Genomic DNA, 26,974 nt, shown 5'->3' on the forward strand with positions numbered 1-26,974 from the left:
TAGGGAAGACCAGAGCTTCTGGACCAGCAGAACAGAATGGTGGAGCGCTCTGGAGGTCAGGTATCTGGCTCAGTGGCACAACCAGCTCAAGGGGATCCCTGTGACCTAACCCACCACAGGACTCATTTCCAACTTCATCACTATTCAACTAAGCCATCACTGATTTGCGGCCTTGATCATTATCAGTGTCTGAAAACAAACAATGGGGCATTTGGGGACCTTGCTTCTGTTCCCAGCTCCTACCTAGACTTGCTCTGTGATCTTGCACAAGCTATTTAATCTCATTTTTCCATTTGAAGGAGTGGGGCATTATCACTAGTGCAGTAAAAGGCTGCAGGACCCCAGTCTGGGTTTTGGGCCCCATGGTACTAGAAACTGTGCAAACAAAGAATACAAGGACAGGACCTTTCTTGGAAAGTTTTGCAGTTTAGGATTTTGACAATACACAGAAAAGGGAGTGGGGGAGTTGGCAGGATAAAAGAAGAGCTAATTTGCATAAATTAGTAATCACAGTGATCTCAAGATTTGTAGTTGCCAGCCAATTTAACAAATTTCAGATGGTTGTGTTTGTAGGATCATGATAAAAGAAGGTTTAAAAGAGAGATCCCGCTGGCCAACTACCCATCACCATGGTATCTGGGCCTTCCCACAGTAGCTAGACTGCATGCACTTGCCTCTCTCTGGCAAATACCTCATGGGCAGCCTGTGCAGAATTATGTAAGCAGAGAGACTTCCTAGATTTCACACCACACTTCTTTCTGTGACTTAGAACAGGATGTTAGACTTTCCAGAACACATTGCACTAATTGGGGTGATGCAGCCGACATTCACTTAACAAGAAGCCACTCCTCCAGAAACCTCATTATTGCATTTGCCATTAAAGGAGTGGCACAGCTTTTGAGGTTTGGCTGTGTTCTTTCAGGCGCTAACAGCCTAGAGATAAGACACTAGAGTGCGCTAAGAAAGCTGAAAAGTTTAGCTGTCAAAGCAGTTTGGTAGAGCAGCAACACTGAGATGTTGAATGTGGGGGACAGATTTATAAAGTGTGAGATGTATCTACAAGGGCCGTTTTTTGGTGTTTGGTGCTTTACAAAATAAATAGAGATATGCCTTGAAGAGTGAGGTAGCATGCAATATACTCCAGTGCAACCCAATGGAGACCATATGATCATATTGTGAATTTGTCTGCAATCTACAGTATCAGATTTCTTGACTGGGTAGAGCTTATTGTGTGGGTGGAGCCTGGAAGAGTGCCACTAACATTTCCCCCAATCACACCTTGAATTAGAGGTTGTAATGGTGTGCTAGCATAGAGCAAGCTGCTACCTGGGTCATAGGGACTGTTGACATTAATCAGGGAAATACTGACCAGATGAGTAGAGACCTGTGTATGTACACGATGTCTGTTCCCTGAGCAATAAATCAGTGGATGTATACACAGACAGAGTCAGATTTCCTGAAAAGCACCAAGCTTTGCCTCAAACTAGGGATGGCTCTTAACTGACATACTGTCTCTGAAAAACCCGGAATCGTTAAAGTTGGCTTATGGATCTTTCATGAAGGAAGGGCTGATTCTAATGACCTATTCCATCCCAATGGATTGACTTGAGGCATAGAGTGACTAGAGAAGAACTTTGTAACTTGAATCTTTGCTTAAATAAGACATCAACATAACTTGTGGCCACGCATTTTAAAGCATGTACTTTAGAAAACAGGGACCCTGTGCAAATCCCCTTCTTTTGGACTTCCCCACTGGCAATGAATTAACATGGCTGTAACCTTTTCCAAGTATGACAGTAATGAGCGTATGGTCCCAGACGTACTATGTTACGGAAATCAGAACCTTTTCTGACAAAAGAACAAGCTACTAGCAACTGAGCGAAAGGACTAACACCAACCGCTGCTGGTAACAAATGGTTACAGCAGATGAGTCAGCCACTAGAGGGAGACTCGATAACATGCACTAAGCCATCCTGTTGCAACACCCCCCTCTAGTGGGCGCTATTAGTAAAACTACAATAAATGTCATTAATTGCAGTTGTTCTGCCTCTGTATCAACATCAGACTTTAGTTTGGCTTCCTTAAGATCAGGGATAAAATGGGGGCCACCTGATAGCACCTCCTCTCCCCCGGGCCCGTATGACTCACTGGGGACCCAGTCTCAGATCTTTAGATCCCATGTGGTACCTCCCCACACCTCTGCTCTGTTGCTTCTGGGGGGAAAAACGTCAGGGAAGAGCTAACCAGAGACTCCAGCCAATAGGCGCAGAAGCAGCCAAAGCAGGGATCTTCAGACAGTCAGCGAACTTTCTGCAGTTATGACTGGACTTCCTTACCCTGAGCCAGGCCTCTTCGCAGGGGAGGGCAGGCAAAGGCCTAGCAATTTTAAGAAGGGTCTGGGGCTCCATAGCAACAGCCTTTTGAATCCCTGCCAGAGCCCCCGGCATCACAGAAGGGCTGGCTGGCAGGGAGAGGAGGCAGCTAGCCCCCAGGCCTGCTTCATCTGCCCAAGGCCACAGCCCTTCCCTGGGTCTAGAGCCAGCTTCCTCCCCCAGCTTACCCAGGGCCCAGCAAAGGCTGTAGGCTGCTCTGCCCTGAGCTGATTGGCTGTTTGCTCTCTCTCCCTCTCCTTTCCTCACATTCACATGCTTTGAGCAGGGGATTGGACTCGGTGAACTTCTGAGGTCTCTTCCAGCCCTATGATTCCATCGTTCTTTTCATCCCCTGCCTTGTTCCTGATCCCCTTTCCCTTCCCTTCCCTTCCCTTCCCTTTTACCTGACCCCCTCCAAAGTCAACTCATTATCTCCCGCACACAAATAAATGGTGCCATTATGAGCATGGTGTTCCTCTGCTTGTGTGTTCCAGTCCGTCCCCCACACAGCACCCGTCTTTTCTATATTGTATGGTTTTGGGGGGTACAGGGATGATCTAATACTCTATCTATGAAGTGCCTAGTATAGTAGGGTTCCATTTTTGTTGGTCTTTGGGCAATACTGAACTAATCATGATAAATAATAATTATAGGTAGGGGATGAGCTTGATAAGCTTGCCCAGCACTTTCTATGATAAGACTTTGTTTTCAGCTGCTTTAGACTTTGCTAGACTAACCATTTGGGCTGATATTTATTCAGCCACGTGTCTGCCTCAGGCTGTTGTTTTGGAAAATTTCAGCCATAAGGGTGTGACTGTTTCTGAGAATGAGAGCAAGGGAAAGCACCTTGTTTTTCAGTATTAAAAAAAATCCAGGGACCTGTACTTTAGGAAGTTCTAGCCCCTCGGTGACTTGAAAGTTAGCAAGGGGGAGGCTTTGTTTTGGGGATGATCCTTTTAACAGCCTCGTGAAAGTCTGCCCCTAATGTGTCCACGTGACATGCTTTTTTTGGCAGGCGGGAGGGAATCTCAGTTTACACAGTTTGGCTGCGTCTAGATTGGCATGATTTTCCGGAAATGCTTTTAACGGAAAACTTTTCCAACGGAACAGAGCGTCTAGATTGGCTCGGACACTTTTCTTTTTTTCTGCAAAAAAGCCCCGATTGCCATTTTCACGATCGGGGCTTTTTTGCGGAAAACAAATCTGAGCTGTCTACACTGGCCCTTTTGCGCAAAGGGGACTTTTGCCTGAACGGGAGCAGAATAGTATTTCCGCAAGAAGCACTGATTTCTTACAGTAGGAAGTCAGTGCTTTTGTGGAAATTCAAGTGGCCAGTGTAGACAGCTGGCAAGTTTTTCTGGAAAAGCGGCTGATTTTTCCGGAAAAACTGGCCAGTCTAGACACAGCTATTCAGTAGAGATTTGCTAGAGTTTAACAGCTAACGCCACCGAAGAGTTTGTCCTCTCGTCACAACTAGCGCTGACCTGGCTGCATGTGCTCCTTCCACACATGGCTCCTACATGTAACTAGAGTGTGCATGCACCACTCCCTCAGAGTGACAGAGCGCATTCTTTCTGGCCTCAGGCTGTGTGGCAAAGCCAGATGTTCCCTCTTGTTGTGCTCCAGCTGTGGTGGGGCCTGGGCCTGGGTCCCAGAGCAGGGAGCTGGTCTCTTCAGCAGGGCTGTCCTGACCAATTCTGGTGCCCTATGCAACCTGAGCACCTTCATTTTGGGGAGTGGCAGGGGGCTCTCTGCGGGGGTTGGGTGGCTGTTTCACGAGGGCAGAAGCTGCGGGGGGCAGGAGCAGGGCAGGGAGGCTAATGAGACTGGGGAGCAGGTGGGAGGTGTAGATGGCGGGTGAGCAGCATAACTCCAAGCTCCAGGTCGGAGGAGGAGTAGAGGGCAGCAGCTCAGCCAGCTGGAGACAAGGGGCTGTTTTCCCTTCTGCCAGCAGGGGAAACAGCTGTTGAGCATGGGTTGGGAGCTACCCATGGGGGTCCAATAGGGAATCCGGCTGGCTATCAAAGCCGGTGCGACATACACAGCTGCCTAGGGCTCCACAAAATTTGGGGCATGGATCATCTGGGGGAGCAGACTGGGACAAAGAGTCTGGAGAGTGGGGCTGGCATGGACTGCGCCAAGACTGTCAGCCAGGGAGGCAACCAAGGGATCCTACTTACTTTAGAAATTCAGCTTACAGAATGTTACACTTGCCTGAATTCAAATGTGATTTTTAATCATTCTGATGGATACGATCAATGTTTATTTTTAAGCTTTTTAAAATTGTCGTCCATTTCAGTTTTCACAATTCTTTTAAATTATGGGATAGAAAGACTTAATCAATTTTAAGTTCACCATTGTGGGCAGTTTATAGGGGTTTGAGAAGAGGGGAGTCAAACACTAATAGTAAGCAGTGATATTGACGACTAAAGCTTTATTAGTGTTAACTTTGTATCTTTTGTTAAGTTTTTTTAATAGCCTTAAATAAAACTAAAGTTGTCAAGCATCTTTTTTTTCTTAGTTTGCCTTGCTTTAAATTTTTATTATTGTCACTGGAAACATTTTTTCCTTATTTGTGTTTGTATGGTGAAATCAACATTTACCAATGTATACTGAATCTCAGAGGGGTAGTTGTGTTAGTCCGCGTCTTTAAAAACAACAAGTAGTCCTGTGGCACCTTAGAGACTAGGACATACACACGCACACACACACACACACATGTTAATGTGAAAGAGGGAGAGAATATCATGAGCATTTGTGGGCAAAACCCACTTCAGATGATGAGTATGAGTGGAGGAAAAAAGGGGGCGCTTCAGAATAAGAAGGAAGAGGGAGAAAAAAAATCTTGTTGTTTTTCAATGTATACTGATAAACTCTAATCCTTCCCAAGCCTACTTTTATTTAAGTGCCCAAAAATGCTGTGATTTGTCTGCCAGCAGAATGGGGAGAGGTCCGACGGGAAAAATGTGGTATATGATCATGCAGTTAAAGACTGTGACATAAGGAATAAATACAAGGGTGCTGAATTAAGGCTGCACATGCAGCCTGACTTATGGCATCTCCTAATATATTTTTAGTGCATGATTTAGTAATCCTAATCTTCTTTTATTGTAGTTTTTTTAGTGGAATGAGAGAAATATAGAAGAGTCTACAGGGAAATCACAGGCGGATGGCACACTTGATAAATACACATTTCAATAAGCTGCATTTGAAAATCAAGCAGATGAAACTTTCCAATGACGAGAAAAAGGGAAACAAAATTGCTAGAACAATATGTTATCAGAGGATAAAGAATCACACATTGTATTCTTGTTCCCTGAGAATACTCATCTGTCTGAGTATTATACTCTAGCCTGCTCACAGGTTAGAGAAACCGATAGCAATGAATGTAAAAAAACAACAATAATAGGAAAATCTACAGGGAAAACTCTCCATAAGAGAAACATTTTTCAAGACCCTTAGTGGGGGAGACTTTGGGGAAGATTGGCTATTCAAAGTACATTGTCTGCAAGCTCTTTGAAGACTAGGCACTTGGGGCTTGATTAATGAACATTTTCTGCATCATTTAGGCCTATCCTTTCTGCTGTTTATATATAAAAAATGTAGTACATTTTTTTCCATGCAGAATATGTAAAGGAAAGCAGCATGGTCTAGTGGCTGAAACTGAGAACAGGAAACTGGAAGTCCTGTGTTCTTGCATTGTCTGCAGGCAAGTCCCTGTAATTGACAATAATATACTGCATTTATTCGTAAAAGGTCTTTTCCAGTGACTATATTTGGAGTCAAGTATCAGAGGGGTAGCCGTGTTAGTCTGAATCTGCAAAAGCGGCGAGGAGTCCTGTGGCACCTTAGAGACTCACTGAAGTGTAGGAGCATTGCTCCTATACTTCAGTTAGTCTATAAGGTGCCACAGGACTCCTCGCCGCTTATATTTGGAGTGATTATAATCCAACCCATCATTTTCATGGGATCCTGTAGTATTGGACAAAACCATGCACACAAGTCACCTAGCACTCACCTCCAAAATATAGACACTGCTGGGCAGGAGCACACTAGCTAACTAATAGTTATGCTGCATATCAGTTCACGAGAAGTGGTGTCAATGAATACCATATTCACACAGGGAGAAAGTAAGTGGGCAAATTATAGTAAATTAGAAGTTGGCTCTGACAGTGGGGCTAACAAACCAGCCCTTGAGAAAAACAGACTGACCACGAGGAATGGAATGGTATGGGAACTTACAAAGAAGTGTAATCTTGCCGTGGCATAGTTGATTCACACATCAAATAACACCCCTTCTTCCCCCCCCCCCCCGAAATGTATAAAGCATTCCTGGCTCCTGGGCAGTGTTCCCTGTAAGCTGAGCGCTTGGGCAGCCACTCAGGAGAGATTCAAATGCTGCCCATCAGAGTGCCCAGACTCTCCAGCATGTGTTTCTATTGGTGGTACACATCTGCACATTCCTTGGTGCACAGAACAAAATTCATTCTACACACACGGAAAAAATAGAGGTAACATTGCTCCTGAACATTTCTAACTTACGCTCTGAGCTGCACACAATCCATCCCTGAGATCAATATGGTAGTGTCTACTTATGACTTTCATTACACGTGTTTTAAAAGCACTTTAACATACTACAAAGTTTGTGCTTCGCTTTTAAATAATGCTTAATGATTGCTCAGTCACAAGGGTCGCGGGATGTGCTATTAATAAACAGTCTGGCTCCTATGATACGCATTTTCAGGAAAAGTAACCTCCATGTGTGCTCTACAGAGCAGGGAGGTGATCTATGTGTTTGGGAGGGCGCAAGATGTATATTGACTGGCTTGGCAGTAGCCAAAGAAAAATGTGATAAGTGAACACGGGATGTGAGTGATTGCTGTGCTTCAGGGCAATCCTTCTTGGCAGTGGTGTCATGTCCTCTGATATATGTCCAGCCACTGCCTGGCCTCACTGTGTACAGCAGGAAATATGCAGATAGTCAGAGAATATATTGTGTGTGTCGAGATTCTAGCTACAGGGCGCGGAGCCAAGCCTGGTTGGAAGGGGGAGGTGGTCTGAGTTCAGTCTAGAAGGTGAAAGTCAATAACCACAGGCCATACTAATGTCACACTGTCAGGCCAGAGTGAAAGTTGAAGATCTGTGCTGAGTCTAGGTCAGTCAGTTGAAGTAGGGTCGGTGGAACAGGGGCCAGGTTAGGAGTCAGCTGTGGAGTAGGGTACGGGGAACTGAGGTGGGGCAGAAGTCAAGAGCAGAGCAGGAGCCAGGGGCAAGTAGTGAAGCTAGATAGTAGAAGATGAGAAGTCAAACTTGTGGGGCACAGAAGAGGGTTTCACTTTGTTTGATTTGGGATTTATTGGGCCATTCTAGGGAGGGGGGACACTGCGAGTCCTGGCTGTGAGAGGAAGTGAACCAAGGGAGACTGGTGGGAGAGGACAGCTGGCATGCTTGGCAGGAGGTATCAAGTAGTCCAACAGAGCAGACCTCAGCAGATGGTTATAGAATCCCTTAACTGCAGCCAGAGTAGAGGATAGGCCTGGATACTCCTGTCAACCGGTTATCACGTGTGCGTGAAGCTGCTGAGGAGGTGAGGAGGGGACTGGAAGGGCACTTGTGTCTCTGGAGGATATTAAACAGAAGCTACTGAAGTTGGGCATTTTTAAAGGATAAGGTCCAGATCACTTCCACCCAAGAGTTGTAAAAGAACTAGCTGAGGAATTCACTGGCCCCCAAATCTTGATTTTCAACATTCTTTGGAGCACTGGGGAAGTTCCAGAAGACATTAAGAAAGCTAATGTGCCAATTTTTTAAAAAAACAGTAATTACTATGACAAGTAATTATAGGTCTGTCAGCCTGGCATTGATCCTGGACAAGGAAATGGAACATCTGATATGGGATCCAATTAATAATGAATTAAAGCAGGATGATATAATTAATGCAAATCAACATGTTTTATGGGAAATAGATTCTGCCAAACTAACTTTATATCTTTTTTGATGAGAATACAAGTTTGGTTAATAGGGATAATAGTATTGACATAACATATTTAGATTTCTGTAAGATGTGTGACTCGATTTTGATTAAAAAGCTATAATTATTTAAACTTAACATGGCACACGTACAATGAATTAAAATTGGCTACCTGGTAGATCTCCAAATGTATTTATAAATGGGGTATCTTCTTCGAGTGGCTGTATTTTCAGCAGGGATCAGTTCTTGGTCTGATGCTATTAACATATTTTCATTGAGGAGCTGGAAAAACAAACAAAGAATCAACACCGATAAAGCATTCAGGACACTGATTCCGAGTGATCTGAGTCACTTATTAGACTGGGCGCAATAAGTGCTTTCATATAGCTAAGTGTAAAGGCACACATCGGAAACAAAGAAAGTAAGCCATAATTATAGGATTGGGGACTTAAAGGAAGCAGCAGGGCTGAAAAAGATTTGGGGGTTGCTGTGGATAATCATCTTAAGATGACCTCCCTATCTGACACTGTGGCTGAAGGCATTCATGCAATGCTGGGTTTCATGAACTGGAGTATTTTAAGTAAGATTTAAAGAGGTAATTTTAGCTTTGTATTTGGCAATGTGGTGACTGCTGCTGGTATATTGTGTTCCGTTCTGGTGTCCACAAATCAGGAAAAGTGTTGATAAATGGGAGGGAGTCCACAGAAGAGGCAAGTGAATGAATGAAGGATTAGAAAACATGCCTGACAGTGGTAGACTCGAAGAGCTCAACTGATTTACTTTAACAGAGAGACGAGTAAGGGGTCAGTAAGTACCTACATGCGGAACAAATATTTAATAATGGACTCTTCAAGCTAATGGATAAAGATATAATGTGATCTGATGGGCTGAAGCTAGACAAATTCCGAGTAGAAATGAGCTGTAAATTTTTAACAGTGAGAGTAATCGACCATTAGAACAAATTACCAAGGGTTGTAGTGGATTTTTAAATTAAGATTGAATGGTTTTTCAAAGCGATCTGTGCTAGGGATTATGTTTGGGAGGTTCGGTGGCCTGGTGGTCAGACTAGATAATCAAAATGGTCTGTTCTGGGATTGGAATCTGATTTTGTCTGAGAACCCCATGAGAAGGGCGTGAGGTTCATCAGCACAGAGTTTGTGCAGAAGACATTTTCTGGGGACATTGGGCAGTTATTTGTTGGACTTTCTCTTACCTCAGGAAGGTGGAGTAGGACTATTAAGGTCAGGTCTACACTAAAGAGACCAAAGAGGCGGATGAGGCTTTTTTTTTTAAATAACTAACAAACTCATCCAAAGTGCAGGATTTGGTGGCGATGGTGGACTTCGATTATCCAGACTTAAGTTGGGAAACTAACACAGCAGGGCATAGATTATGCCACACGTTCTTGAACTGCATTGGAGACATTTTTTTATTTCAGAAGGTTGAAAAAGCTACTGGGGGGAGTAGAATCTGTTCTTGATTTGATTTTAACAAATAGGGAGGAACTGGTTGAAAATGTGAAAGTGGAAGGCATTGTGGGTGAAAGTGACCATAAAATAACAGTTCATGATTCTAAGAAATGGTAGAAGGGAGAACAGCAAAATAGAGACAATGGATTTCAGGAAGGCAGATTTTAGTAAACTCAGAGAGCTGGTAGGAAGACTTGGAAGACTAAGAAGATTCAGAGAGCTGGGAAGCAAGTCTAGAAGGAAAAACAACTGAACAGAGTTGGCAGTTTTTTAAAGGGACATTATTAAGGGCCCAAAAGCAAATGATTCCATTGTATAGGAAAGATAAAATGTATGGCAGGAGGCCACCTTGGATCAACTGGGAGATGTTGCATGATGTAAAAATCAAAAAGGAGTCATATAAAAAGTGGAAACTAGGTCAAATTACAAAGGATGAATATAAGCAAACAAGCAGGGGCAAGATTAGAAAGGCAAAGGCACAAAAAGAGCTAAATTTAGTTAGAAGCAGGAAGGATAACAAGACATTCTACAAGTATATTTGAAGCAAGAGGAAGACAAAGGACAGGATAGGCCTGTTGCTCAGTGAGAAGGGAGAAACAATAACAGGAAACTTGGAAATGGCAGAGGTGCTTAATGACTTCTTGGTTAAGGTTTTTGTCAAGAACATGGATGGTGATGGGATGCCTAACAGAGTAAATGCTACGGGAAATGGGGTAGGTTTAGAAGCTAAAATAAAAGAACTAGTTAAGAATTACTTAGAAAAGTTAGATGTCTGCAAGTCACCAGGACCTGATGAAATGCATCCTAGAATACTCAAGGAGCTGATAGAGGAGGTATCTGAGCCTTTAACTATTATCTTTGAAAAATCATGGAAGTTGACAGAGATTCCAGAAGACTGGAAAAAGGCAAATATAGTAGTGCCCATTTTAAAAAAGGAAAATAAGAACAACCTAGGAAACTACAGACCAGTCAGTTTATCTTCTATTCCAGGGAAGATAATGGAGTAAGTAATTAAGGAATTCATCTGCAAACATCTGGAAGAAAATAAGGTAATCGGTAACAGCCAGCATGGATTCGTAAAGAACAATCTGATAGCTTTCTTTGATAGGATAATAAATCTTGTGGATAAGGGAAAAGGTATTTGACACAGTCTGCAAGATCTCCTTATTCATAACCTAGGGAAATACAACTATATTGGGGCTATTATAAGGTGGGTGCATAACTGTCTGGATAACCATTCTCCGGGAGTAGTTATCAATGGTTCACAGTTTCTAGTGGAACCATTTTCTATTACTGAATACTGTTCCAGCTGAATGGAAATGGTTCACAAGACCATCCTGGCCATACCAATGCTTGATGAAAAGTGTCATTCCTGCTATCAGAATGCGTCATTCCTACACTATCATTTCATCTGTAGGATTGTAGGGTATTATCAAATGACACATTTTAGCTTTAGCAATGTACAGGTTTTTTAACCAGGTCATTTTGAAATTTCATATTTTTCCCCAGTTTTGGTTTTGTGAGAAATTTCAATTTCCCAACATTTCCTTTCATCCCAAATCAGAACAAAATGCTGCAATTTTCTCCAGAATGGAAAGTCTGAGGGTATGTCTACACTACAAAGTGAGTTCGAACTAACGGATGTTAGTTCGAACTAACTTTCATAAGCGCTACACAAGCGCTCCGTTACTTCGAATTTAATTCGAACTAACGGAGCGCTTAGTTCGAAGTAGGTAATTCTCATTCCATGAGGATTAAGCCTAGTTCGAACTTACTAGTTTGAATTAAGGGCTGTGTAGACCCTTAATTCGAACTAGTGGGAGGTTAGCCCTCCCCAGGTTTCCCTGGTGGCCACTCTGGCCAACACCAGGGAAACTCTTCTGCCCCCCTCCCGGCCCCGGACCCCTTAAAGGGGCACGGGCTGGCTATGGTGCCCGTGCCAGGTGCAAGCCTGCCAGCACCCAGCCAGCAGACCCTGCACCTGGCACGGATCGAGCCATCCACCCGATGCCCCTCAGCCCTCCCCCTCTTCCCGGGACCAGGCTGGCGGCTCCCGGGAGCTTGCCCGGGACCGCAAGAGGCGGGCACCCGCCTGGGCTAGTGCGGACATCGTGGACCTCATCCACGATCTCTGCACTAGGCACAGGAAAGTGGCCGTCTAGGGCAGGAGAGCTGCCAGCCTGGCCACCCAGGAGCAGGTGTGCATGAAAATCAAGGGGGTCCACTGAGACCCCCGACCCTGAGCCCTGAGCTTACAATGGCCGTGCTGGGTCAGACCAAAGGTCCATCTAGCCCAGTAGCCTGTTTGCCAACAGCGGCCAACCCTAGGGATCCTGGAGGGGATGGACCGAAGACAGTGACCAAGCCATTTGTCTCATGCCATTCCTCTCCAACCTTCCACAAACCTTGGGCAGGGGCACCACTCCTACCCCCTGGCTAATACCACTCCATGGACCCAACCTCCATGACTTGATCTCACTTCCCTTTAAACTCTGTTCTAGTTCTAGCCTTCACAGCCTCCTGCAGCAAGGAGTTCCACAGGTTGACTCTTTGCTTTGTGAAGAATAACTTTCTGTTACTAGTTTGAAGCCTGCTACCCATTCCTTTCCTTTGGTGTCCTCTAGTCTTTCTTTATGGGAACTAATGAAGAACTTTTCTGTATGCACCCTCTCCACCCAACTCCTGCTTTTAGAGACCTCTATCCTGTCCCCCCTCCGTCTCCTCTTTTCTAAGCTGAAAACTCCCAGGCTCTTTAGCCTCTCTTCATATGGGACCTGTTCCCAACCCCTGATCATTTTAGTTGCCCTCCCCTCTCCCAGCCTCTCTCTTCCCCTCTCCCACCTCCTTTTCCCAGTCACCCCCAGTTTTGTTCAATAAAGACAGATTCCATTTTTTAACACAATTGTCCTTTATTTTGTACATGAAGAAAAGGGGCTAGGGAAGGGTAAGTGGAAGGAGGTGAGGGAGGAATGGGGTACGAGCCCCCCATGGGGAGGACTGGGCTGGCTCTGCGGGCTTCTGGGGGTGGAAGCTCTCCTGCAGCCCCCCAATTGCCCCCTCTCCCCAGATGGCAGCCTGCGGCAAATGCAGCCGGGCTGATGGCCAAGTGCTGTGATGTGCCAGGCTGCTTTGCAAGCGGGGCACCCCTGAGAACTGTGTGTCCGGGGTGGGGGTCGGGACCCTTTAAGCGCAGCCCTCGGCTAGCCTGAGACAGCATCTCCACGCTCTAAGTCCTCCTCTGATGCCCTGCTGGCACTTCTTCCGGCCATCTTTAAGCCCAGTTCAGGGTCCACTTAATGTGGACATGCTCGTTCGAATTAGCAAAACGCTAATTCAAACTAGTTTTTAGTTCTAGATGCGTTAGTTCGAATTAGCTTAGTTCAAATTAACTAATTCAAACTAAGTTAGTTCGAATTAGCACTGTAGTGTAGACGTACCCTGAGTTTCAGCCAGCTCTAGTGTACATAGGGTAGTACCCCAAAGCCATCAGACAAAGTTATAGGGCCTTGAGGACCTGTTTGCCACAGGTATCACATCAGTATAAAACTGAGTTGTAAACAGTGAGTTATAATGGAATGATCATGCTGAATGACAGCAAAGGCTCTCCAAGAGTTTATGGGGAAAGGGTGTTTGGTTTTATGCCAGAGGAAAAACATATTAGCCTTAGCAATGATGAAACTGACTACAGATCACATTGACTGTAACATCAACAGATGCTAGCGCGCCAGTCTGTTTGCAGTTGAAGGAGTCAGGTGGTGAAACTGCTGTATGATGGATACATAAGGATTCCCAACTGCACTTACAACTCACACATTACTGGGGGGGTGAGTGTATTTGCTTCTGTTGCTGCTTGTTATTATTATTATTAGTGATTGTTCCATGGGGGGCAGGCACAGGTGTGCAGGAGGGAGAGAAAAGCAATCAATGGGCAAATGAATTTGTGATGCAGAGATGACTTGCATTATAATCCATCGCCCTGGGACACAGTTGGTTGGACTTCTGGTTGAGTTGCTGTTTTTCTGGCTTCCCTTTGGCAATCTCCTGGCTTCTCTGTGGACACAAGAATGTTTGTTCATGTATGTCTTTAAATATAGCTGCTTCCAGGTGAACTTGAAGCTACATTGACACATCGATACAGAAACAAAGATGTTTCCGTTGTTTCCTCTTAGAGTCCGTTCCGCTGCATTGTTTCGCTTCTTCGCAACAAAGAGTATATGGGTAAATAATTAAAATAATCATCATTGATGTAGATGACTGTAGTGATTAGAAGCCCCATTCATGGACCAGGACTTTATTGTGCTAGGTGTTGTACCAACATAACAAAAAGGTGGCTCCTGCCCCCAAAAGCCTACGCTCCAGGTCTAATGTTAGAGAGAACCGATGGATCCAGACAGGTGGGGGACACAAGGAAACAGTGGGACTAGTGAATCGGACAGTGGGGTGTCCGCGTTCTAGCAGCCTCACCACGGTTGAGCTTCCTGTAGGCCTCATGGCACAGGAGAGTTTTGAGGAGGGATGTGGAGGTAGACAAGGAGATGCCCCACCGCTTTTTACTGACCATAACAGTGAACAAGAAGGGTAGGGGAGGAGGAGAAGCAAGCAGGGGGTGGGTTTAGAGGGAAAGGGCAGCTCGGGAGTGGAGTCTTGGGGAAAGAGGCAGTGCACAGGCAGGGTCGCAGTGGGAATGAGCAGTGTGAGGGTGGGGGCTAAAGGAAAAGGGGCGCCTATATAAGACAGAGCCCCAAATTTTGGGACGGTCCCTACAATATTGGGACATCTGGTCACCTTTGGCTGTGTCCAGACTCAGGGGTTTTTTCGGGAAAAGTAGCCTTTTTCCGAAAAAACTTCCCCTGCGTCCAGACTCAAGCCGCGTTCTTTCGAAATTAAATCGAAAGAACGCGGCTTTTCTTTCGATGGCGGTAAACCTCATTTCACGAGGAAGAACGCCTTCTTTCGAAAGTTCCTCTTTCGAAAGAAGGCGTTCTTCAATGTAAATAGGGCTTCTTTGAAAGAGAGCATCCAGACTCACTGGATGCTTTCTTTCGAAAAAGCAAGCCGCTTTTTCGAAAGTTCAACGTGCAGTCTAGACGCTCTCTTTCGAAAGAGGCTTGCAGTCTAGACATAGTCTTTGTGAGGAGTGAGACAAGGCACAAGCTTTCATGAATAGATCGCGACAAGCTAAAGCTGGTGAAACTTCCCCAAAGTTTATGGGTGTTCAGAACCACTGGTTTCAGCACTGCCAGTGCTGTCTGTTCAGAAATAAGGAGTCGGGTCCCTCAAAATAACAAGACTGTTTAAAATATGAAATGTTTTAGTACAGGTTGAACCTCTCTAGTCTGGCATTCTCTGGTCCAGCAACATCCAAGATCCAGCATGATTTTAGTTCACCGGATGTCCACTTATCACGGACAAGTTTCCCACAGTCCCATAAAGTTTGTTTACAGTCACCATCTGATGCCCTACATTTGTATTTAGGAACGGTTTTACTATAGTGCCTAAGGGTATGTCTACACTACCCCCCTAGTTCGAACGAGGGGGGGTAATGTAGTCATACGGAGTTGCAAATGAAGCCCGGGATTTGAATTTCCCGGGCTTCATTTGCATAAAGCCGGCCGGCGCCATTTTTAAATGCCGGCTAGGTCGGACCCCGTGCCGCACGGCTACACGCGGCACGGATTAGCTAGTTCGGATTAGGCTTCCTAATCCGAACTAGCTGTACGCCTCGTTCCTAAGAGCCCTAGTCATGGACCTGTTGTTCCAGGCATGGTGCAAATAGAACCAACAGGCAGTCCCTGCTCCAATCGAAGTCGTACCTAGCTCTCCAAATACACGTCGTGGCATCATCTTGGCTGCATTTGCTTCTAGCGCTGTCAGCATGGGAAGATCAGAGAGTTTTCGCAACGCTTGTTACCAGCCCCTAGCATTTGCAAAAGAGACAAAAGGTTTGTGAGTGAATCTTGGTGCCCCCCCAGGCAACATTACCAATGGTAATTTCCCAAACTCTGGAATGCAGGCAGTGCTCAAGTCCCAAAGGGGTGTAATCCTGGATAACCATGAATGAGAAACTCTTTTCCCATCACACCCACAAACTGCTGCTTTAGCAATTGTAACTCCTGCTCTAAAAGGGGGTGTCATCTATTCAAAGGGCAGCCCCATACATCTCTGTGACTACAGCAGTACCATTACTGTCCAGAACATGACAGGGGAGTGGATTTACTGCTTTAAGGGCTTCTCAGTAAGTCATTGGTTCCAGTGGAGAAGCATTTTCCTAATTTATTGAGGAAACAATCAATCACTAGGAAATACACCCCGCATGTTAAAGTAAGCCTCTGGGCCTTTGCCCAGACTTGAAGGGTCTTAGGGAAGATAACCTGGCACGATTCATCCCCAACATTGCTGGGTTTTTTGTTAGCAGCTTTGGTGGTTACTTTGAAATACTAATGTCCTGACATGGTTGTATGATTTATGGCTAGAGTTTTAAGGAAGAGTGCATACAAAGCTGGTTCAAATTCATTTGTATGTGATAGATTGTCTGTTCGTACTGGAATAGTAGCTCCTAGAGGCCATGATCAATACAGGTCAAGGAGCTACACACAGACGGAGAGCGAGACAGATTCTGCCTGGAAAAGTTTACAATTTTTAAAGGTGAGAGACAGCTTTTGTGACTGTGCTCCCTAGTTGCACCATCATGCACGATAGATATACGACTGGATGCATATGATGCATGGTCTCCTTTCAAATGAGAGGAAATAAATCATGGTGCACCACAGGAGGCATAGGCCAACCAGTTGGCCTCATCCATAAATGAGAATGGGACTCTGAGACACCCAAAGTACATCTCCCCCCCCCCCCCCCCCCGCCCCGTGTGACGCTACAGCAGCATTTCAGAATCTACTTCTAATACTTCATTGAGAAAACAAACATGTGTAATGGATGTAAATCATGTTGAAGGTAAATCATGTTACAGGAAGGTGTTCAGCTACTAAGCCAGTGATTCCCAAACTTTTTCCCATGGAGGAACCCCTAAAACAATTTTTTTATATCCCGAGCAACCCCTACCTATGAAAATGTTTGCTTGGCCAGAAAAAGTTGACAGCGGGGAGCGCTATTCAATTACTGCTAAATTATTGTCAAGAAATTTATTTGTAAAGAGCTGTTTTTATATATATATATATTTGTCAGCTTACATTGTAAGAAAAAAAAATTGGAGCATTTTTCCTGTCTTTTTTTGTATGATCTAATCTTTTTTTCCAAATATCAAAATATCAAATCAATATAAAGTTCACATCCAAAGTCAATATAAAGTTTACATTCAGTGTGACACTTGTTTCTTGTTGCACAAATGTTGAATTCTTGGCTGAATTTTTGACACAAGAAAATAACCACAGTTTCGGTAAAAACATTAATTGCAAAACTGCGCAAAGACTACAAATCTACAAAATAGCAAATGACTGTAACGTGCACTAGAAAAGACTAGAAATGCAGAGAATTCTGGGAAGCAGAAGGGCAGGCCCAGTACAACTAAATATAACTTTAGATACGAACTGACCAAAACAAAACAAAGAGGCACTTGGTAGCGTACGAAGATTACTCTAGTATTGCCAATTGCCGGACAAAAATTCCCATGATATTTTGAGGGATTTTTGGAATTGTTTGCGGTATTTCAAAATTTGTATATATTTATTCCACGATTTCTCGTGGAACCCCTGATGATGGTCTGCGGAACCCCAGGATTCTGCGAAACCCTGTTTGGGAAACACTGTACTAAGGTGATGCCTCAGTATAAAAACCTCTCTGGGACAGACTAGAACAAGGAGAGCATCTTTCCTCTTTAATGGTTCCTTTCTTTATGCTAATTCATTTTTCCAATCAGAGGAGAGCCGTCAGCGATGGAATTTTCTCTCTCTGTCTGACAAAGCCTGTTTGTTTAACTTTTAGTACACATTGCAAACCTTATCTATTGACTCTGCATTTTGCTGGACGCTGGTCATTTGAGAAGGTTGAGTTTCATTTGCAAAAGTGAAGGAATTTATTGGAGTTGATTCTTAGTCAATTTTGTACCTTGTTAATTGATGTTTTATCATTTTTGTGCATGTGCCCAGAGGCTGGATGCATTTTAATTCTGTGAAGAATAAATAAAATAACACGAACAACCCCTAACTGAGTGTTCAGTCCCAGTGTGAATGGCATTGCATGGATTGGCACGGATTCTTCGGAGACTGGTTCAAATCTCTTGTCTGGAAAACAGAGGGATCTTTCCTCTTCACACGGAGCAAACACTAACAACTGTAGGAATACACTTTGCTAGTTTTTGCTGGTGTGTTTTTCATCCTCAATTTCTGCTGGTTCTATATACAAAGAAATACAGATATAGAAAATATTCAAAGGATTTCCTTTATTGGAAGAGGTTTACAGGATCTTTCAAAATGGGGCATTTCTGTTGAAAATGCCCCGTCTTAACCGTGGCTTTTTTTGAAAAACGGCTTTTTGGAAAAAAAAAAAAGCCGTGGCTGCCATTATGTAAATAAAACACAGGAAATTCAAATCCTGGCTTCATTTACAATTTCAATACATCTAATTTACATCCCTTTATCGAAAAAGGGATGTAGTTTAGATGTACCCTTGGAGGAAGAGTGCTCTATTTTGAAATAAGTGCTGTCTAGATGCTCCCAATTTTGAAATAAGCTATTTTGAAATAAGCTGCGCAATTGACCTAGCTCAATTTGTGTAACTTATTTCGAGTTAAGGCCTGTGGTGTAGTCGCACCCTTAGATTCTAAGTCCAGAAGGGGACCATTCTGAGGGTGTGTCTACACAGCACCCTAAACTCAAAATAAGAGCTCTTATTTCAAAGCTATTTTGACATTTGAAATTTGGCGCGCCTGCACAGCACCCAGTTTCAAAATAATGTGCTATTTCGAGTTATCCCTTATCCCTCGTGTGATGAGGTTTTCTGGGATGGAGAAATAGAATACCCATTGTCAGGGCTTGACAAACGGTGGTGAAAACTACTCGCCAGCCCCTCACGGCGCATGCGCAAGACCCGCATTGCACATGCGCGTGCCGCCGGTGAACCGGGCGACTGCCTGAAATCTACTCATCACCGGCGAGTAGATTCAGTGATTTGTTGAGCCCTGCCCAACAAATCACTTGTGTAGACGTGGGGTAGCGATACCCTGATCGTCCAGTCTCTTCTCCTGCTTAACAAACAGTTTCATCCAGTTTTATCCACACATACTTTTGGTTTCCTTCATAGCACCTATTTTTAAAAGATTTTGGGCAGTGGCTGATTATTAGACATTAGAAGAAGCTGTAGTAATATAATTACCACAGCAATCCAGTGTTGGATACAAATTGAGTAAGGAACTCAAGCTTTTGATTGGACCAAAAGATCTCGTAAGAGACCATATACCAACAACACACGACCACCTAATAGGGGTACAGTGTAACTAAATGGTGAACCAAACTCTTATGAAAACCTTGAAGTTAGGTAAGAAAGGAACTTTGGACAGGTTTAAATCCCTGTAGTATGTGCTTCTCCCTCTGCTGTTTTTCTTTTTTAGCCACCACAACACAACCTTGCAGCCAGATCCTAGGTTTGGAGGACATTGGCATGTTCCCGGAGGTCTAACGGGCTTGAAGATGCTTTTGTTTCAATACAAACTGAATTTAAATCAAAAGCGATTGGTGGGAATTTCCCTCCATAATTTCTTTTCCTCCCGCTGCGTAGTGCCCATATTTTATCCTCGAAGAACATTCTCAAGATTTTTAAAGAAATACCCATTCTTTGTATGTCTCCAGGGATTGTCCTTTTTGATCCTGCTCTCGTTTCCCTTTAAATTTGCCTTCTGATTTTTCTCTTATGGAGTTCCTTGCTGTCTTTCCCATGTTGTTAGCTGCTTTTCATAAAATCCTATCTCTATTTTTTTCCGTTTCCTTTTTTCCCCCTCTTTTGTTCTTTGTTGCTGGGGGCGAACGTTGTAATTTAGTCAGTTTGTTCTGCTCTGCTGCCTGTTTAAGAAAAGGCCTCTTATTCCCTGGACAGTAAACAAGTTTGTAGCTCCTCTGTCTGTCTCTTGGTTGCCTTTTCCGCACTCCCGCCCAGATGCCTGCAATACTGCTACAACATTGTTTCATTATTCCATGGGAGTGCATTGCTTCGGCTGACCTTTCTGCCCACCCACTACTACTCAAACCACCCAGCTACTGAAATGCTTTACATGGTATAATAGCAATCCCTAAAGACAGATTTCCCATTCTAAGAGGCAATCGACCCTTAGACTGATCCCTCCTCTTTGCTTGATAACATCTGTTTAGTTGGCGATTCCTTCTTGAGATTTCACCTGGGGCTGACGATGGGTTAAAAGCCTAAATTCTCATCAACAATTCCAAGAACCAGCAGAAATATGCCAGCAACTGCACAGATGCGGAGGCCCCTCTTTAGTGAAATGCAAACAAAAGCTAGCAACAGGATAAAGACACCAGGATAACAAAGCGTTAAAGAGATACCCCAGGGGATGCTTGAAGAGTTTAGACCTTCTTAAAGAGTGTCCCCTCTCAAGCTGAGGAAACACAAATGTGTGGTTAAGGCAGCTGGGATGTCTGGATTTTATTCCTAGCTCTGCCACTGCCTCCCTTAGGCAAATCATTTAACCTGTATGTGTCAGTTTTTATTCTGTAAAATGGGGCTTCTTCATTTGCCTTATCTGTTTAGGCCAGGTGCTCCTTGATGATGGGACTAATGAAACTAACGAGCAGCAGGTTTAAAAAAAAAAAAGAAAGTTCTTCTTCACACAGCACATAATCAATCTGTGGAACTCCTTGCCTGAGGAGGTTGTGAAGGCTAAGACTATGACAGGGTTTAAAAGAGAACTAGATAAATTCATGGAGGTTAAGTCCATAAATGGCTATTAGCCAGGATGGGTAAGGAATTGTGTCCCTAGCATTTGTTTGTCAGAGGATGGAGATGGATGGCAGGAGAGAGATCGCTTGATCATTACCTGTTCAATTCACTCCCTCTGGGACACCTGGCATTGTCCACTGTTGGCAGACAGGGTACTGAGCTGGATGGACCTTTGGTCTGACCCAGTATGGCCATTCTTATGTTCTTATGACTGTCTTCCATGTACTGTGTTAAGTGTAGTAATGGGCCTCCCTTCTCTACTGTCAGACAGACATTAGAATTTGGATCTGAATGTCATAACTGATCCTTGTCTTTATAATGGAGCTGAATCAAAACCGTCAGATTCATAAACTCCCCAGATATTGAAGAAGCCCAGATTTGGATTTTGCAGCTCAGATCTAGCTCTACGCTAGGTGCCTTAATGACGTCACTGATTTCTCTAAAGGCCACGTGAGAGGCAAAGGTTTGATAATCCAAACGAGTGATTCAGAGACAATTATGGTAACTAGTGATAACTAGCAAGTAATCTAGTGCATGCCTGTTCACTGCTGTAGCATGTGTTCCTGTGACTTCTGAAGAACCAACCTTCTCTCTATGCACTTTGACATGATGTGCTTTCTAATAACATCGTTAAGGAAGATACTGCATGTTCTGTTATAACCAACCGCACTCAACCAAAAACAGCAGCTTGGGTGGAATGCTAAACATCTCAGACAATGAGAAAAATAAAGCCAGGACTCCCAAAGCTTCCCAGAGCGCCCCAATCAGAAGCCACATGGAGTAAGTACAGATTACACCACTATAAGCCAGAACTCTCTGGTTCGGAGCACGGATGTTCCAGGATCAGAGAGTCGGTATACTGCAGAGGGTGAGGGGGTAGAAGTCTGGCACTATGCATGTGTGGGTGATGCATGCCCATTTGGGCAGCGGGGGTGGGGAGAACTCAGCTGAGCTGTGGTAGGTGGAAGGGGAGGGGTGGAAGTTTGCATGCAGCTCAGCTGGGCTGCTTGGGGGGGTCTGGTTCAGCTGAGCTGCAGGGGGAGCCAAGAAGCCTGGGGCAGGGGCAGGGCGGGGGGAGCCGGCACAGGGGGCCAGAAGTGACTTCCCCTGGTCTGGAAAATCCCTCATCTGGGACCATCAGGTCCCAAGAGTGCCAGACCAGGGAGGTCCAACCTGTAATACCTGTGTTTGTAGTAACCAGGACTCCTTACATCCTTTCCTTCACCTTTGTGAAATGAGGGAGCAAGTCTCCAACAGCTCCCAATGCCAGAAAGCCCACATTTCCATAGCCACAGATGGTACTAATTGACCTCTTCGGTGGTCATCTCAGCAGACAGGTCAAGACTGAAAAAGTAAGTCAGAAAGCAGGGCATATGCATGAAGAGCCCATCCCAGGCAGACTGGGCAGTGTGGGCAATCTATCATTGCTCCACATCTGTCTTCACCAGTTCTATTCTCTACAGGTGCAATAGATGCTTTTTCCCAACCTATTTCTTACATTGAAAGGACCCAATCCAGCACTCACTGACACAGAAGCAGTGTGAAACTTTCCATTGATTTCCAAGGGCTTACAGCGCTACAGGTGGGACCTTCCTGATCTAGCACCCTAGGGACCAAACTACATAGTTTTCCGGACGAGGGGAGGTCGCACCCTCCTCCCTGCCAGAGACCTACTGCCCCCAGCCCTGGTGGTGCTGTGCTTCCTCCCGAGGCTACCCTCCTCAGCGCACTGACTCCAGCTGGGGCTGTGCTCTCACCGCTAACCTAGTCCCCCTGCCTCCAGCCTAGGTGGGGCTGCACTCCTGCTGTGCTGGCCCCATTGCCACTCCCCACCACCAACCCAACCCCTGAACCTGGCCAGCTGGGGCTCTCTGGTCTAGCACTATCCATGGTCCTTCCAGACCATAGAGGTTGCCAGAGAGGAGAGTCCTGGATTTTAGAGGTGCAACCTATATTAAAGCAATCCATTAATTGTCAGAGGAACAGTTCATTGTCTGGGCTTCCTGTTGGTCTACAACCTTTTTTTGCGTGGCAATTTTTGGGCAATTTTCCAGACTGATTTAGGCCCTGATTCTGCAAAGTACTTAAATAAGCGCTTCATGGTAGATATGTCTATAAGTCCATGGGACTTCAGCACCCACTAACAGTGAAGCCCATGACTGGTTTCTTTGCCGAATAGGAATGGGCTTAAGCATATGCTCAAGTAATTTGCTGGATCAAAACCTTGCTGCAGCATGATCATAGTAAGCGGAACAGACAATGGCAAGGACCGTTAAGTTAAAGCGATAGGAGCAGCAAAAGTGATGTGGACCAAAAGCAGGCTTGGCTAATAAAAATCAGCCCCTGGGTATGTCTACACTACAGAGGGGGTTTTTTCGGAAAAATGACGTTTTTTTCCAAAAAAACCTTCAATTACATCCATACTGCAGTCGTGTTCTTCTGAAAAAAAAAATCGAAAGAACTCAGGGGTTTTTCTGACATTGGTAAACCTCTTTCTGTGAGGAAGAAGCCTTTTTCTGAAAGAGCTCTTCTGGAGAAAGGCGTGTGTGGACAGAGAAGAGGGAGTTCTTTCTCAAGAAGAGGAAAGAGGAAAAAGCACAGGTGGCCATTCCTCCCATAGTAATCACAGCTTACATGCGAGAGTGCATCCATTCCGTGTGGACGCGATCTGTCGAAAAAGCAGATTGTTTTTTTCAATGTGCTTTTGCTGCGTAGACGCTCTCTTTCGGAAGACTTTTTCTGGACGATCTCTTCCAGAAAAGCTTCTTCCGAAAGAAGCCTGCAGTCATAGAATCATAGAATAATAGGACTGGAAGGGACCTCGAGAGGTTATCGAGTCCAGCCCCCCGCCCTCAAGGCAGGACCAAGCTCCGTCTACACCATCCCTGACAGATGTCTATCTAACCTGTTCTTAAATATCTCCAGAGAGGGAGATTCCACCACCTCCCTTGGCAATTTATTCCAATATTTGACCACCCTGACAGTTAGGAATTTTTTCCTAATGTCCAATCTAAACCTCCCCTGCTGCACTTTAAGCCCATTACTCCTTGTCCTGTCCTCAGAAACCAAGAGGAACAAATTTTCTCCCTCCTTGTGACACCCTTTTAGATATTTGAAAACCGCTATCATGTCCCCCCTTAATCTTCTTTTTTCCAAACTAAACAAGCCCAATTCATGAAGTCTTCCTTCATAGGTCATGTTCTCTAGACCTTTAATCATTCTTGTCGCTCTTCTCTGTACCCTTTCCAATTTCACCCCTGGCTACGTCTACACTGGCCCGAATTTCCGAAAATGCTTTTAACGGAAAATTTTTCCGTTAAAAGCATTTTCGGAAAAGCACGTCTAGATTGGCAGGATGCTTTTCTGCAAAAGCACTTTTTGTGGAAAAGCGTCCGTGGCCAATCTAGACGCAGTTTTCTGCAAAAAAGCCCTGATCGCGAAAATGGCGATCGGGGCTTTTTTTGTGGAAAACAATACTATGCTGTCTACACTGGCCCTTTTGCACAAAAGTCTTTCAGAAAAAGACTTTTGCCCGAACGGGAGCAGCATAGTATTTCCGGAAAAGCACTGATGATTTTACAGGAGATCGTCAGTGCTTTTCCAGAAATTCAAGCGGCCAGAGTAGACAGCTGGCAAGTTTTTCCGCAAAATCATCTGATTTTGCGGAAAAACTTGCCAGTCTAGACACAGCCCCTGTGTCTACATTAAAACCTCTTACTGCCCCTGGACACTTAACAAAGCCAGCGCCCCCAGAAAGAGTCTAATCGTACAACTCTAAGGACGTTAACTATTAACATCAGAAATACAACAGGGCCCAAGTGCAGCACAGATACAAGGCGTGGCTTGCTCCAATGAAGTTAAACAATGACGTATAGGGTGACTTATGTCACGGAAGCTCTTCTTAGATCTCCAACTCCAACCGCCATCCTCAGCCCTCATGTCTGCATGCACCACGCTCTGCCACTAGCCTCAAGTGAAATGAACCAATTCCTCACAGCTGTCCCTGCCCTGCTACCCCCCAAACCTCCGATTCGTTCAGATTCTGTTTCTCCTCCTAGACGTATGGAGAAGATCTGTCTTTTCCCCACCAGCATGGGGACAGGATCTGTCCAACCACATAACGGCCAGCAGCCTTCAGATAAGGAAGTGGCGACCAGCACAGAGAATAAGCTATTGATGTTCTGTTTCCTGTGTCTGTGTAACCCGCTGGCTGGGGTTGGCTGGTCCCCCTCTGGGCCTGTCCCACAGTGGATGGAAGTGCTGATACAACATGGCTCAGGTTTGGGCTGCTGTGGCGGTATGGTCATGGCACCAGCATTGGGAGAGAGTGCTTCCAGCACCATAGCATAGCTCCTGGCACTGGGAGCCCGTTTACATTAGTACCAGGCCTGCCAACAAGTGGGGACTGGGGCCCAGTCATTCAAAGGGGTCCGTGACAATGACCGGAGCCCCGAGCCCTTCAAATCACCACTCTGGTGCTGCACAGCATGCTCCATGTGGCTCTGAGGGCTGGAGGAGGGGGATGCTGCACTTCAGCAGTGCAGAGGGTCGTCTGCTGTCCTTGGCACCACCCTCTCTAGGAGCAATGAGTGGGGTTTTCCCCCAACTGCCCAGGGTCCCATGGAAGCTCTCCACTCCCCTGACTGGTGCTTTATAGCTCTGTAACTCGCTGTGCTCGGAAGATGTTTTTTCATACCCCTCAGTGAGAACGTTATAGTACAATAACTTGCCAGTGTAGACAAACCCTCAGAGCCTATTTCTTTCTCCAGAGACTCATGCTTTTAGCACTGGATGTCCCTGGTTCACTCCCCAGTCTAGATCACACAGCTCTATCTTTATGGCTGTATCCAGACTCAGGTTTTTTTTCGAAAAAACCTCACCTGCGTCCAGACTCAAGCTGCGTTCTTTCGAAATTAAATCGAAAGAACGCGGCTTTTCTTTCGATGGCGGTAAACCTCATTTCACGAGGAAGAACGCCTTCTTTCGAAAGTTCCTCTTTCAAAAGAAGGCGTTCTTCAATGTAAATAGGGCTTCTTCGAAAGAGAGCATCCAGACTCACTGGATGCTTTCTTTCGAAAAAGCAAGCCGCTTTTTCGAAAGTTCAACGTGCAGTCTAGACGCTCTCTTTCGAAAGAGGCTCTTTCAAAAGTATCTTTCGAAAGAGCCTCTTTCGAAAGAGGCTTGCAGTCTAGACATAGCCTACGTGTGTAATTTCCGTATACACAGAATTGTCATGTGTCTGTTCATAGATACACATGTACACGTACATACATAGAATCATAGAATACTAGGACTGGAAGGAACCTCGAGAAGTCATCGAGTCGAGTCCCCTGCCCTCATGGCAGAACCCAGTTCTCTCTAGACCATCCCTGATAGACATTTATCTAACCTACTCTTAAATATCTCCACAGATGGAGATTCCACAACTACCTTAGGCAATTTATTCCAGTGTTTAACCACCCTGACAGTTAGGAATTTTTTCCTTATGTCCAACCTAAACTTCCCTTGCTGCAGTTTAAGCCCATTGCTGCTTGTTCTATCTTCAGAGGTCTGTAAGAACAAGTTTTCTCCCTCCTCCTTTTGACACTCTTTTCGATACCTGAAAACCACTATCATGTCCCCTCTCAATCTTCTCTTTTCCAAACTAAACAAGCCCAAGTCTTCCTTCATAGGTCATGTTCTCTAGACCTTTAATCATTCGTGTTGCTCTTCTCTGGACCTTCTCCAATTTCTCTACATCTTTCTTGAAATGTGGTGCTCAGTACTGGACACAATACTCCAACTGAGGCCTAATCAGCACAGAGTAGAGCGGAAGAATGACTTCTCGTGTCTTGCTCACAACACACCTGTTAATGCATCCTAGAATCCACAGGACAGCTTCTGTGGTTTGAATAAAAGGCCATTTTTTGCTGGGAAAAGAAAAGAGTTGGTGGACAATAGTCAACCAGGTCTACTGCCCACATAAAGTGTTTACATGTGGAAATAAACAGACTTCAGCAGCTCCCGTTGAAGTCAATGGGAATCTGCAGGAGTAAGGGCTTTAGGATTTTGGCCTGTGTTTGAGCTGCTTGGAGGTAAGGTACAAAAGCAGCGATGGGCAATCTTGGCTAATGAGTGGGCCGTGTGAGTGGCCCTCTTTCATCTCAGTGGGCCGCAAGATTGTTGTAAGCAAGATGGTCTCCCAGGATAGAGTAGTTTTTGCTAACTGCACTTGCGTACCTCGAATGTGAAGGGTTGTGCCCATTGAACAGCGCTGTGAT

This window comes from Pelodiscus sinensis, chromosome 8 (assembly GCF_052426305.1).
Source record: "Pelodiscus sinensis isolate ZL-2025 chromosome 8, ASM5242630v1, whole genome shotgun sequence".
Classification (NCBI taxonomy): Eukaryota; Metazoa; Chordata; order Testudines; family Trionychidae; genus Pelodiscus; species Pelodiscus sinensis.